The following is a 14,457-nucleotide window of genomic DNA, read 5'->3' as shown; positions in this document are numbered from 1 at the left end:
GATGTAATATCGAGTAAGGAGTAGTACAATTCTAGTTTTAGGTACCGATTATTGACTTTTTAGCTGGCTTTGGTGCCTTGGACATGAGCTAATACCTTAAGACTCTGCATGAAAGAGGACTAGCAGCCGAGTTGCACGGTAGATTTTGAAAAGTGTTCATATGTAGTAAAAACCTGTGAAATCCGTCCGTTTTCGTCATTTGTTATCGAATCGACTTAAAGCCAGATCGTCACATTGGCCGCTCTTGTACTTATCGTCTGCAAAGCTATGTCGCGTGCTGCGGTATGCGGAGGCACTAAAAGCACCATAGTAGAACACAGATGAAGCTTCTAAGTTGATGCAATAGCGAGTAAGAAGTAGTACAATTCAAGTTTTAGGTATCGATTATTGACTTTTTAGCTATCTTTGGTGCCTTGGACATGAGCTAGGACCTTAAGATTCTGCATGAAAGGAGGACTAGCAGCCGAGTTGCACGGAGAATGTGAAAAGTTTTCATATGTAGTAAAAACCTGAGAATACCGTCCGTTTTCGTCTTTGTTATCGAATCGACTTAAAGCCAGATCGTCACATTGGCCGCTCTTCTCTCTGAAACGGTTGTACTTATCGTCTGCAAAGCTATGTCGCGTCCTGCGGTATACGGAGACACTAAAAGCACCATAGTAGAACACAGATGAAGCTTCTAAGTTGATGTAATAGCCAGTAAGAAGTAGTACAATTCTAGTGATAGGTACCGATTATTGACTTTTTAGCTATCTTTGGTGCCTTGGACATGAGCTAGGACCTTAAGATTCTGCATGAACGGAGGACTAGCAGCGGAGTTGCACGATACATTTTTAAAAGTGTTCATATGTAGTAAAAACCTGAGAAATCCGTCCGTTTTCGTCATTTGTTATCGAATCGACTTAAAGCCAGATTGTCACATTGGCCGCTCTTCTCCCTGAAACGGTTGTACTTATCGTCTGCAAAGCTAATGTCACGTGCTGCGGTAAGCGGAGACACTAAAAGCACCATAGTAGAACACAGAAGCTTCTAAGTTGATGTAATAGTCAGTAAGAAGTAGTACAATTGAAGTTTTAAGTATAGATTATTGACTTTTTAGCTGTTTTTTTGCCTTAAAAATGAGCTAGGAACTTAAGATTCTGCATGAATGGAGGACTAGAAGCCGAGTTGCACGAGAGAATGTGAAAAGTGTTCACATGAAGTAAAAACCCGTGAAATCCGTCCGTTTTCGTCATTTGTTATCGAATCGACTTAAAGCCAGATCGTCACATTGGCCGCTCTTCTCTCTGAAACGGGTGTACTTATCGTCTGCAAAGTTATGTTGCGTGCTGCGGTATGCGGAGACAATAAAAGCACAATAGTAGAACACAGAGGAAGCTTCTCCGTTGATGTAATAGCGAGTAAGGAGTAGTACAATTCAAGTTTTAGGTACCGATTATTGATTTTTTAGCTGGCTTTGGTGCCTTGGACATGAGCTAATACCTTAAGACTCTGCATGAAAGAGGACTAGCAGCCGAGTTGCACGGTAGTATGTGAAAAGTGATCATATGTAGTAAAAACCTGAGATATCCGTCCGTTTTCGTCATTTGTTATCGAATCGACTTAAAGCCAGATCGTCACATTGGCCACTCTTCTCTCTGAAACGATTGTACTTATCGTCTGCAAAGCTATGTCGTGTGCTGCGGTATGTGGAGGCACTAAAAGCACCATAGTAGAACACAGATGAAGCTTCTAAGTTGATGTAATATCGAGTAAGGAGTAGTACAATTCTAGTTTTAGGTACCGATTATTGACTTTTTAGCTGGCTTTGGTGCCTTGGACATGAGCTAATACCTTAAGACTCTGCATGAAAGAGGACTAGCAGCCGAGTTGCACGGTAGATTTTGAAAAGTGTTCATATGTAGTAAAAACCTGTGAAATCCGTCCGTTTTCGTCATTTGTTATCGAATCGACTTAAAGCCAGATCGTCACATTGGCCGCTCTTGTACTTATCGTCTGCAAAGCTATGTCGCCTGCTGCGGTATGCGGAGGCACTAAAAGCACCATAGTAGAACACAGATGAAGCTTCTAAGTTGATGTAATAGCGAGTAAGAAGTAGTACAATTCAAGTTTTAGGTATCGATTATTGAGTTTTTAGCTATCTTTGGTGCCTTGGACATGAGCTAGGACCTTAAGATTCTGCATGAAAGGAGGACTAGCAGCCGAGTTGCACGGAGAATGTGAAAAGTTTTCATATGTAGTAAAAACCTGAGAATACCGTCCGTTTTCGTCTTTGTTATCGAATCGACTTAAAGCCAGATCGTCACATTGGCCGCTCTTCTCTCTGAAACGGTTGTACTTATCGTCTGCAAAGCTATGTCGCGTCCTGCGGTATACGGAGACACTAAAAGCACCATAGTAGAACACAGATGAAGCTTCTAAGTTGATGTAATAGCCAGTAAGAAATAGTACAATTCTAGTGATAGGTACCGATTATTGACTTTTTAGCTATCTTTGGTGCCTTGGAAATGAGCTAGGACCTTAAGATTCTGCATGAACGGAGGACTAGCAGCGGAGTTGCACGATACATTTTGAAAAGTGTTCATATGTAGTAAAAACCTGAGAAATCCGTCCGTTTTCGTCATTTGTTATCGAATCGACTTAAAGCCAGATCGTCACATTGGCCGCTCTTCTCCCTGAAACGGTTGTACTTATCGTCTGCAAAGCTATGTCGCGTGCTGCGGTATGGGGAGACACTAAAAGCACCATAGTAGAACACAGATGATGCTTCTAAGTTGATGTAATAGCCAGTAAGAAGTAGTACAATTCTAGTGATATGTACCGATTATTGACTTTTTAGCTGGCTTTGGTGCCTTGGACATGAGCTAGGACCTTAAGATTTTGCATGAAAGGAGGACTAGCAGCCAAATTGCACGGGAGAATGTGAAAAGTTTTCATATGTAGTAAAAACCTTAGAAATCCGTCCGTTTGCGTCATTTGTTATCGAATCGACTTAAAGCCAGATCGTCACATTGGCCGCTCTTCTCTCTAAACGGTTGTACTTATCGTCTGCAAAGCTATGTCGCGTGCTGCGGTATGCGGAGACACTAAAAGCACAATAGTAGAACACAGATGAAGCTTCTAAGTTGATGTAATAGCCAGTAGGAAGTAGTACAATTCAAGTTTTAGGTTTCGATTATTGACTTTTTAGCTTGCTTTGGTACCTTGGACATGAGCTAGGACCTTAAGATTCTGCATGAAAGGAGGACTAGCTGCCGAGTTGCACGGGGGAATGTGAAAAGTGTTCATATGTAGTAAAAACCTGAGAAATCCGTCCGTTTTCGTCATTTGTTATCGAATCGACTTAAAGCCAGATCGTCACATTGACCGCTCTTCTCTTTGAAACGGTTGTACTTATCGTCCGCAAAGCTATGTCGCGTGCTGCGGTATGTGGAGACGCTAAAAGCACCATAGTAGAACACTGATGAAGCTTCTAAGTTAATGTAATAGTCAGTAAGAAGTAGTACAATACAAGTTTTAGGTACCGATTATTGACTTTTTAGCTATCTTTGGTGCCTTGGACATGAGCTAGGACCTTAAGATTCTGCATTAACGGAGGACTGGCAGCCGAGTTGCACGATAGATTTTGAAAAGTGTTCATATGTAGTAAAAACCTGAGAAATCCGTCCATTTTCGTCATTTGTTATCGATTCGACTTAAAGCCAGATCGTCACATTGGCCGCTCTTCTCTCTGAAACGGTTGTACTTATCGTCTGCAAAGCTAATGTCACGTGCTGCGGTAAGCGGAGACACTAAAAGCACCATAGTAGAACACAGAAGCTTCTAAGTTGATGTAATAGTCAGTAAGAAGTAGTACAATTGAAGTTTTAAGTATAGATTATTGACTTTTTAGCTGGTTTTTTGCCTTAAAAATGAGCTAGGAACTTAAGATTCTGCATGAACGGAGGACTAGAAGCCGAGTTGCACGAGAGAATGTGAAAAGTGTTCACATGAAGTAAAAACCCGAGAAATCCGTCCGTTTTCGTCATTTGTTATCGAATCGACTTAAAGCCAGATCGTCACATTGGCCGCTCTTCTGTCTGAAACGATTACATTTATCGTCTGCAAAGCTATGTCGCGTGCTGCGGTATGCGGAGAATTTAAAAGCACAATAGTAGAACACTGATGAAGCTTCTCCGTTGATGTAATAGCGAGTAAGGAGTAGTACAATTCAAGTTTTAGGTACCGATTATTGATTTTTTAGCTGGCTTTGGTGCCTTGGACATGAGCTAATACCTTAAGACTCTGCATGAAAGAGGACTAGCAGCCGAGTTGCACGGTAGTATGTGAAAAGTGATCATATGTAGTAAAAACCTGAGATATCCGTCCGTTTTCGTCATTTGTTATCGAATCGACTTAAAGCCAGATCGTCACATTGGCCGCTCTTCTCTCTGAAACGATTGTACTTATCGTCTGCAAAGCTATGTCGTGTGCTGCGGTATGTGGAGACACTAAAAGCACCATAGTAGAACACAGATGAAGCTTCTAAGTTGATGTAATATCGAGTAAGGAGTAGTACAATTCTAGTTTTAGGTACCGATTATTGACTTTTTAGCTGGCTTTGGTGCCTTGGACATGAGCTAATACCTTAAGACTCTGCATGAAAGAGGACTAGCAGCCGAGTTGCACGGTAGATTTTGAAAAGTGTTCATATGTAGTAAAAACCTGTGAAATCCGTCCGTTTTCGTCATTTGTTATCGAATCGACTTAAAGCCAGATCGTCACATTGGCCGCTCTTGTACTTATCGTCTGCAAAGCTATGTCGCGTGCTGCGGTATGCGGAGGCACTAAAAGCACCATAGTAGAACACAGATGAAGCTTCTAAGTTGATTTAATATCGAGTAAGGAGTAGTACAATTCTAGTTTTAGGTACCGATTATTGACTTTTTAGCTGGCTTTGGTGCCTTGGACATGAGCTAATACCTTAAGACTCTGCATGAAAGAGGACTAGCAGCCGAGTTGCACGGTAGATTTCGAAAAGTTTTCATATGTAGTAAAAACCTGAGATTACCGTCCGTTTTCGTCTTTGTTATCGAATCGACTTAAAGCCAGATCGTCACATTGGCCGCTCTTCTCTCTGAAACGGTTGTACTTATCGTCTGCAAAGCTATGTCGCGTCCTGCGGTATACGGAGACACTAAAAGCACCATAGTAGAACACAGATGAAGCTTCTAAGTTGATGTAATAGCCAGTAAGAAGTAGTACAATTCTAGTGATAGGTACCGATTATTGACTTTTTAGCTATCTTTGGTGCCTTGGACATGAGCTAGGACCTTAAGATTCTGCATGAACGGAGGACTAGCAGCGGAGTTGCACGATACATTTTTAAAAGTGTTCATATGTAGTAAAAACCTGAGAAATCCGTCCGTTTTCGTCATTTGTTATCGAATCGACTTAAAGCCAGATCGTCACATTGGCCGCTCTTCTCCCTGAAACGGTTGTACTTATCGTCTGCAAAGCTAATGTCACGTGCTGCGGTAAGCGGAGACACTAAAAGCACCATAGTAGAACACAGAAGCTTCTAAGTTGATGTAATAGTCAGTAAGAAGTAGTACAATTGAAGTTTTAAGTATAGATTATTGACTTTTTAGCTGGTTTTTTGCCTTAAAAATGAGCTAGGAACTTAAGATTCTGCATGAACGGAGGACTAGAAGCCGAGTTGCACGAGCGAATGTGAAAAGTGTTCACATGAAGTAAAAACCCGTGAAATCCGTCCGTTTTCGTCATTTGTTATCGAATCGACTTAAAGCCAGATCGTCACATTGGCCGCTCTTCTGTCTGAGACGATTACATTTATCGTCTGCAAAGCTATGTCGCGTGCTGCGGTATGCGGAGAATTTAAAAGCACAATAGTAGAACACTGATGAAGCTTCTCCGTTGATGTAATAGCGAGTAAGGAGTAGTACAATTCAAGTTTTAGGTACCGATTATTGATTTTTTAGCTGGCTTTGGTGCCTTGGACATGAGCTAATACCTTAAGACTCTGCATGAAAGAGGACTAGCAGCCGAGTTGCACGGTAGTATGTGAAAAGTGATCATATGTAGTAAAAACCTGAGATATCCGTCCGTTTTCGTCATTTGTTATCGAATCGACTTAAAGCCAGATCGTCACATTGGCCACTCTTCTCTCTGAAACGATTGTACTTATCGTCTGCAAAGCTATGTCGTGTGCTGCGGTATGTGGAGACACTAAAAGCACCATAGTAGAACACAGATGAAGCTTCTAAGTTGATGTAATATCGAGTAAGGAGTAGTACAATTCTAGTTTTAGGTACCGATTATTGACTTTTTAGCTGGCTTTGGTGCCTTGGACATGAGCTAATACCTTAAGACTCTGCATGAAAGAGGACTAGCAGCCGAGTTGCACGGTAGATTTTGAAAAGTGTTCATATGTAGTAAAAACCTGTGAAATCCGTCCGTTTTCGTCATTTGTTATCGAATCGACTTAAAGCCAGATCGTCACATTGGCCACTCTTGTACTTATCGTCTGCAAAGCTATGTCGCCTGCTGCGGTATGCGGAGGCACTAAAAGCACCATAGTAGAACACAGATGAAGCTTCTAAGTTGATGTAATAGCGAGTAAGAAGTAGTACAATTCAAGTTTTAGGTATCGATTATTGAGTTTTTAGCTTTCTTTGGTGCCTTGGACATGAGCTAGGACCTTAAGATTCTGCATGAAAGGAGGACTAGCAGCCGAGTTGCACGGAGAATGTGAAAAGTTTTCATATGTAGTAAAAACCTGAGAATACCGTCCGTTTTCGTCTTTGTTATCGAATCGACTTAAAGCCAGATCGTCACATTGGCCGCTCTTCTCTCTGAAACGGTTGTACTTATCGTCTGCAAAGCTATGTCGCGTCCTGTGGTATACGGAGACACTAAAAGCACCATAGTAGAACACAGATGAAGCTTCTAAGTTGATGTAATAGCCAGTAAGAAATAGTACAATTCTAGTGATAGGTACCGATTATTGACTTTTTAGCTATCTTTGGTGCCTTGGACATGAGCTAGGACCTTAAGATTCTGCATGAACGGAGGACTAGCAGCGGAGTTGCACGATACATTTTGAAAAGTGTTCATATGTAGTAAAAACCTGAGAAATCCGTCCGTTTTCGTCATTTGTTATCGAATCGACTTAAAGCCAGATCGTCACATTGGCCGCTCTTCTCCCTGAAACGGTTGTACTTATCGTCTGCAAAGCTATGTCGCGTGCTGCGGTATGGGGAGACACTAAAAGCACCATAGTAGAACACAGATGATGCTTCTAAGTTGATGTAATAGCCAGTAAGAAGTAGTACAATTCTAGTGATAGGTACCGATTATTGACTTTTTAGCTTGCTTTGGTACCTTGGACATGAGCTAGGACCTTAAGATTCTGCATGAAAGGAGGACTAGCTGCCGAGTTGCACGGGGGAATGTGAAAAGTGTTCATATGTAGTAAAAACCTGAGAAATCCGTCCGTTTTCGTCATTTGTTATCGAATCGACTTAAAGCCAGATCGTCACATTGGCCGCTCTTCTCTCTGAAACGGTTGTACTTATCGTCTGCAAAGCTAATGTCACGTGCTGCGGTAAGCGGAGACACTAAAAGCACCATAGTAGAACACAGAAGCTTCTAAGTTGATGTAATAGTCAGTAAGAAGTAGTACAATTGAAGTTTTAAGTATAGATTATTGACTTTTTAGCTGGTTTTTTGCCTTAAAAATTTGCTAGGAACTTAAGATTCTGCATGAACGGAGGACTAGAAGCCGAGTTGCACGAGAGAATGTGAAAATTGTTCACATGAAGTAAAAACCCGAGAAATCCGTCCGTTTTCGTCATTTGTTATCGAATCGACTTAAAGCCAGATCGTCACATTGGCCGCTCTTCTGTCTGAAACGATTACATTTATCGTCTGCAAAGCTATGTCGCGTGCTGCGGTATGCGGAGAAATTAAAAGCACAATAGTAGAACACTGATGAAGCTTCTCCGTTGATGTAATAGCGAGTAAGGAGTAGTACAATTGAAGTTTTAGGTACCGACTATTGATTTTTTAGCTGGCTTTGGTGCCTTGGACATGAGCTAATACCTTAAGACTCTGCATGAAAGAGGACTAGCAGCCGAGTTGCACGGTAGTATGTGAAAAGTGATCATATGTAGTAAAAAGCTGAGATATCCGTCCGTTTTCGTCATTTGTTATCGAATCGACTTAAAGCCAGATCGTCACATTGGCCGCTCTTCTCTCTGAAACGATTGTACTTATCGTCTGCAAAGCTATGTCGTGTGCTGCGGTATGTGGAGACACTAAAAGCACCATAGTAGAACACAGATGAAGCTTCTAAGTTGATGTAATATCGAGTAAGGAGTAGTACAATTCTAGTTTTAGGTACCGATTATTGAATTTTTAGCTGGCTTTGGTGCCTTGGACATGAGCTAATACCTTAAGACTCTGCATGAAAGAGGACTAGCAGCCGAGTTGCACGGTAGATTTTGAAAAGTGTTCATATGTAGTAAAAACCTGTGAAATCCGTCCGTTTTCGTCATTTGTTATCGAATCGACTTAAAGCCAGATCGTCACATTGGCCGCTCTTGTACTTATCGTCTGCAAAGCTATGTCGCGTGCTGCGGTATGCGGAGGCACTAAAACCACCATAGTAGAACACAGATGAAGCTTCTAAGTTGATGTAATATCGAGTAAGGAGTAGTACAATTCTAGTTTTAGGTACCGATTATTGACTTTTTAGCTGGCTTTGGTGCCTTGGACATGAGCTAATACCTTAAGACTCTGCATGAAAGAGGACTAGCAGCCGAGTTGCACGGTAGATTTTGAAAAGTTTTCATATGTAGTAAAAACCTTAGAATACCGTCCGTTTTCGTCTTTGTTATCGAATCGACTTAAAGCCAGATCGTCACATTGGCCGCTCTTCTCTCTGAAACGGTTGTACTTATCGTCTGCAAAGCTATGTCGCGTCCTGCGGTATACGGAGACACTAAAAGCACCATAGTAGAACACAGATGAAGCTTCTAAGTTGATGTAATAGCCAGTAAGAAGTAGTACAATTCTAGTGATAGGTACCGATTATTGACTTTTTAGCTATCTTTGGTGCCTTGGACATGAGCTAGGACCTTAAGATTCTGCATGAACGGAGGACTAGCAGCGGAGTTGCACGATACATTTTGAAAAGTGTTCATATGTAGTAAAAACCTGAGAAATCCGTCCGTTTTCGTCATTTGTTATCGAATCGACTTAAAGCCAGATCGTCACATTGGCCGCTCTTCTCCCTGAAACGGTTGTACTTATCGTCTGCAAAGCTATGTCGCGTGCTGCGGTATGGGGAGACACTAAAAGCACCATAGTAGAACACAGATGAAGCTTCTAAGTTGATGTAATAGCCAGTAAGAAGTAGTACAATTCTAGTGATAGGTACCGATTATTGACTTTTTAGCTATCTTTGGTGCCTTGGACATGAGCTAGGACCTTAAGATTCTGCATGAACGGAGGACTAGCAGCGGAGTTGCACGATACATTTTTAAAAGTGTTCATATGTAGTAAAAACCTGAGAAATCCGTCCGTTTTCGTCATTTGTTATCGAATCGACTTAAAGCCAGATCGTCACATTGGCCGCTCTTCTCCCTGAAACGGTTGTACTTATCGTCTGCAAAGCTAATGTCACGTGCTGCGGTAAGCGGAGACACTAAAAGCACCATAGTAGAACACAGAAGCTTCTAAGTTGATGTAATAGTCAGTAAGAAGTAGTACAATTGAAGTTTTAAGTATAGATTATTGACTTTTTAGCTGGTTTTTTGCCTTAAAAATGAGCTAGGAACTTAAGATTCTGCATGAACGGAGGACTAGAAGCCGAGTTGCACGAGCGAATGTGAAAAGTGTTCACATGAAGTAAAAACCCGTGAAATCCGTCCGTTTTCGTCATTTGTTATCGAATCGACTTAAAGCCAGATCGTCACATTGGCCGCTCTTCTGTCTGAGACGATTACATTTATCGTCTGCAAAGCTATGTCGCGTGCTGCGGTATGCGGAGAATTTAAAAGCACAATAGTAGAACACTGATGAAGCTTCTCCGTTGATGTAATAGCGAGTAAGGAGTAGTACAATTCAAGTTTTAGGTACCGATTATTGATTTTTTAGCTGGCTTTGGTGCCTTGGACATGAGCTAATACCTTAAGACTCTGCATGAAAGAGGACTAGCAGCCGAGTTGCACGGTAGTATGTGAAAAGTGATCATATGTAGTAAAAACCTGAGATATCCGTCCGTTTTCGTCATTTGTTATCGAATCGACTTAAAGCCAGATCGTCACATTGGCCACTCTTCTCTCTGAAACGATTGTACTTATCGTCTGCAAAGCTATGTCGTGTGCTGCGGTATGTGGAGACACTAAAAGCACCATAGTAGAACACAGATGAAGCTTCTAAGTTGATGTAATATCGAGTAAGGAGTAGTACAATTCTAGTTTTAGGTACCGATTATTGACTTTTTAGCTGGCTTTGGTGCCTTGGACATGAGCTAATACCTTAAGACTCTGCATGAAAGAGGACTAGCAGCCGAGTTGCACGGTAGATTTTGAAAAGTGTTCATATGTAGTAAAAACCTGTGAAATCCGTCCGTTTTCGTCATTTGTTATCGAATCGACTTAAAGCCAGATCGTCACATTGGCCACTCTTGTACTTATCGTCTGCAAAGCTATGTCGCCTGCTGCGGTATGCGGAGGCACTAAAAGCACCATAGTAGAACACAGATGAAGCTTCTAAGTTGATGTAATAGCGAGTAAGAAGTAGTACAATTCAAGTTTTAGGTATCGATTATTGAGTTTTTAGCTTTCTTTGGTGCCTTGGACATGAGCTAGGACCTTAAGATTCTGCATGAAAGGAGGACTAGCAGCCGAGTTGCACGGAGAATGTGAAAAGTTTTCATATGTAGTAAAAACCTGAGAATACCGTCCGTTTTCGTCTTTGTTATCGAATCGACTTAAAGCCAGATCGTCACATTGGCCGCTCTTCTCTCTGAAACGGTTGTACTTATCGTCTGCAAAGCTATGTCGCGTCCTGTGGTATACGGAGACACTAAAAGCACCATAGTAGAACACAGATGAAGCTTCTAAGTTGATGTAATAGCCAGTAAGAAATAGTACAATTCTAGTGATAGGTACCGATTATTGACTTTTTAGCTATCTTTGGTGCCTTGGACATGAGCTAGGACCTTAAGATTCTGCATGAACGGAGGACTAGCAGCGGAGTTGCACGATACATTTTGAAAAGTGTTCATATGTAGTAAAAACCTGAGAAATCCGTCCGTTTTCGTCATTTGTTATCGAATCGACTTAAAGCCAGATCGTCACATTGGCCGCTCTTCTCCCTGAAACGGTTGTACTTATCGTCTGCAAAGCTATGTCGCGTGCTGCGGTATGGGGAGACACTAAAAGCACCATAGTAGAACACAGATGATGCTTCTAAGTTGATGTAATAGCCAGTAAGAAGTAGTACAATTCTAGTGATAGGTACCGATTATTGACTTTTTAGCTTGCTTTGGTACCTTGGACATGAGCTAGGACCTTAAGATTCTGCATGAAAGGAGGACTAGCTGCCGAGTTGCACGGGGGAATGTGAAAAGTGTTCATATGTAGTAAAAACCTGAGAAATCCGTCCGTTTTCGTCATTTGTTATCGAATCGACTTAAAGCCAGATCGTCACATTGGCCGCTCTTCTCTCTGAAACGGTTGTACTTATCGTCTGCAAAGCTAATGTCACGTGCTGCGGTAAGCGGAGACACTAAAAGCACCATAGTAGAACACAGAAGCTTCTAAGTTGATGTAATAGTCAGTAAGAAGTAGTACAATTGAAGTTTTAAGTATAGATTATTGACTTTTTAGCTGGTTTTTTGCCTTAAAAATTTGCTAGGAACTTAAGATTCTGCATGAACGGAGGACTAGAAGCCGAGTTGCACGAGAGAATGTGAAAATTGTTCACATGAAGTAAAAACCCGAGAAATCCGTCCGTTTTCGTCATTTGTTATCGAATCGACTTAAAGCCAGATCGTCACATTGGCCGCTCTTCTGTCTGAAACGATTACATTTATCGTCTGCAAAGCTATGTCGCGTGCTGCGGTATGCGGAGAAATTAAAAGCACAATAGTAGAACACTGATGAAGCTTCTCCGTTGATGTAATAGCGAGTAAGGAGTAGTACAATTGAAGTTTTAGGTACCGACTATTGATTTTTTAGCTGGCTTTGGTGCCTTGGACATGAGCTAATACCTTAAGACTCTGCATGAAAGAGGACTAGCAGCCGAGTTGCACGGTAGTATGTGAAAAGTGATCATATGTAGTAAAAAGCTGAGATATCCGTCCGTTTTCGTCATTTGTTATCGAATCGACTTAAAGCCAGATCGTCACATTGGCCGCTCTTCTCTCTGAAACGATTGTACTTATCGTCTGCAAAGCTATGTCGTGTGCTGCGGTATGTGGAGACACTAAAAGCACCATAGTAGAACACAGATGAAGCTTCTAAGTTGATGTAATATCGAGTAAGGAGTAGTACAATTCTAGTTTTAGGTACCGATTATTGAATTTTTAGCTGGCTTTGGTGCCTTGGACATGAGCTAATACCTTAAGACTCTGCATGAAAGAGGACTAGCAGCCGAGTTGCACGGTAGATTTTGAAAAGTGTTCATATGTAGTAAAAACCTGTGAAATCCGTCCGTTTTCGTCATTTGTTATCGAATCGACTTAAAGCCAGATCGTCACATTGGCCGCTCTTGTACTTATCGTCTGCAAAGCTATGTCGCGTGCTGCGGTATGCGGAGGCACTAAAACCACCATAGTAGAACACAGATGAAGCTTCTAAGTTGATGTAATATCGAGTAAGGAGTAGTACAATTCTAGTTTTAGGTACCGATTATTGACTTTTTAGCTGGCTTTGGTGCCTTGGACATGAGCTAATACCTTAAGACTCTGCATGAAAGAGGACTAGCAGCCGAGTTGCACGGTAGATTTTGAAAAGTTTTCATATGTAGTAAAAACCTTAGAATACCGTCCGTTTTCGTCTTTGTTATCGAATCGACTTAAAGCCAGATCGTCACATTGGCCGCTCTTCTCTCTGAAACGGTTGTACTTATCGTCTGCAAAGCTATGTCGCGTCCTGCGGTATACGGAGACACTAAAAGCACCATAGTAGAACACAGATGAAGCTTCTAAGTTGATGTAATAGCCAGTAAGAAGTAGTACAATTCTAGTGATAGGTACCGATTATTGACTTTTTAGCTATCTTTGGTGCCTTGGACATGAGCTAGGACCTTAAGATTCTGCATGAACGGAGGACTAGCAGCGGAGTTGCACGATACATTTTGAAAAGTGTTCATATGTAGTAAAAACCTGAGAAATCCGTCCGTTTTCGTCATTTGTTATCGAATCGACTTAAAGCCAGATCGTCACATTGGCCGCTCTTCTCCCTGAAACGGTTGTACTTATCGTCTGCAAAGCTATGTCGCGTGCTGCGGTATGGGGAGACACTAAAAGCACCATAGTAGAACACAGATGAAGCTTCTAAGTTGATGTAATAGCCAGTAAGAAGTAGTACAATTCAAGTTTTAGGTATCATTTATTGCCTTTTTACCATTCTTTGGTGCCTTGGACATGAGCTAGGAACTTAAGATTTTGCATGAAAGGAGTACTAGCAGCCGTGTTGCACGGGAGAATGTGAAAAGTGTTCATATGTAGTAAAAACCCGAGAAATCCGTCCGTTTTCGTAATTTGTTATCGAATCGACTTAAAGCCAGATCGTCACATTGGCCGCTCTTCTGTCTGAGACGATTACATTTATCGTCTGCAAAGCTATGTCGCGTGCTGCGGTATGCGGAGAATTTAAAAGCACAATAGTAGAACACTGATGAAGCTTCTCCGTTGATGTAATAGCGAGTAAGGAGTAGTACAATTCAAGTTTTAGGTACCGATTATTGATTTTTTAGCTGGCTTTGGTGCCTTGGACATGAGCTAATACCTTAAGACTCTGCATGAAAGAGGACTAGCAGCCGAGTTGCACGGTAGTATGTGAAAAGTGATCATATGTAGTAAAAACCTGAGATATCCGTCCGTTTTCGTCATTTGTTATCGAATCGACTTAAAGCCAGATCGTCACATTGGCCACTCTTCTCTCTGAAACGATTGTACTTATCGTCTGCAAAGCTATGTCGTGTGCTGCGGTATGTGGAGACACTAAAAGCACCATAGTAGAACACAGATGAAGCTTCTAAGTTGATGTAATATCGAGTAAGGAGTAGTACAATTCTAGTTTTAGGTACCGATTATTGACTTTTTAGCTGGCTTTGGTGCCTTGGACATGAGCTAATACCTTAAGACTCTGCATGAAAGAGGACTAGCAGCCGAGTTGCACGGTAGATTTTGAAAAGTGTTCATATGTAGTAAAAACCTGT

The sequence above is a fragment of the Schistocerca gregaria genome, chromosome 9, assembly GCF_023897955.1.
Source record: "Schistocerca gregaria isolate iqSchGreg1 chromosome 9, iqSchGreg1.2, whole genome shotgun sequence".
NCBI classification, from domain to species: Eukaryota; Metazoa; Arthropoda; class Insecta; order Orthoptera; family Acrididae; genus Schistocerca; species Schistocerca gregaria.
Note: the sequence above shows the minus strand (reverse complement) of the source record.